General features: G+C 38.9%; 1 protein-coding gene across 1 annotated transcript in view; it reads right to left on the bottom strand.

Moving 5' to 3' along the window:
- BAD (BCL2-associated agonist of cell death) overlaps positions 1-1,076 on the bottom strand; it is a 26,580-nt gene that overhangs the window by 22,858 nt on the left and 2,646 nt on the right. The window lies entirely within an intron of this gene.

Below are 1,076 nucleotides of genomic sequence, written 5' to 3'. Positions count from 1 at the left end.
AAATCATTGGTTTTGCAGAATTCTATCATGTGGTCTCCAGCATCATTTCTATCACCAAGGCCATATTTTCCAACTACTGATCCTTCCTCTTTGCTCTCAACCTTTGCATTCCAATCACCAGTAATGATCAATACATCTTCATTGCATATATGATCCATTTCAGATTGAAGAAGTTGGTACAATTCTTCTATTTCATCCTCACTGGCTTTAGTGGTTGGTGTGTAAATTTGAATAATAGTGATATTAACTGGGCTTCCCTGTAGGCGCATGGATATTATCCTAGCACAGACAGTGTTGTACCTCATGACTGATCTGGATATGTTCTTTTTGATAATGAATGCAACACCATTCCTCTTCAATTTGTCATTCCCGGCATAGTAAACCACGTGGTTGTGAGATTCAAAATGGCCAATACCAGTCCATTTCAGCTCACTAATGCTTAAGATATTGATGATTATGTGTTCCATTTCATTTTTGACAACTTCCAATTTTCCCAGATTCATACTTTGTACATTCCATGTTCTGATTTTCAATGGATGAAGACAACGATCTGGCCAACTGATTGGAGGAGATCCATATTTGTGCCCATTCCAAAGAGAGGTGACCCAACGGAACGGAATGCGGAAATCATCGGACAATCTATTTGATATCCCATGAGAGTAAAGTTTTGCTAAAGGTCATACAGAAACAGCTACAATCATACATTGACAGAGAACTTCCAGAGGTTCAAGCTGGATTCAGAAGAGGCTGTGGAATGAGGGATATCACTGCTGATATCCGATGGATTTTGGATGAAAGCAGAGAATATCAGAAAGATGTTTACCTGTGCTTTATTGACTACGCGAAGGCTTTCAATTGTGTGGCTCATTACAAGTTATGGACAACATTGTGAAGTATGAGTATTCTGGAACACTTAATTGCTCTCATGAGGAATCTGTACCTGGACCAAGAGGCAGTTGTTCGAAAGAACATGGGAACACTTAATGGTTTAAAATTAAGAAAGGTGTGCAATAAGGTTGTATTCTTTCACCGTACTTATTCAACCTGTATGCTCAGCAAATAATCTGAGAAGCTGG

Source organism: Chrysochloris asiatica, unplaced genomic scaffold (assembly GCF_000296735.1).
Source record: "Chrysochloris asiatica unplaced genomic scaffold, ChrAsi1.0 scaffold00040, whole genome shotgun sequence".
Classification (NCBI taxonomy): Eukaryota; Metazoa; Chordata; class Mammalia; order Afrosoricida; family Chrysochloridae; genus Chrysochloris; species Chrysochloris asiatica.
Note: the sequence above shows the minus strand (reverse complement) of the source record. Positions and strands in the feature narration are given on the sequence as shown.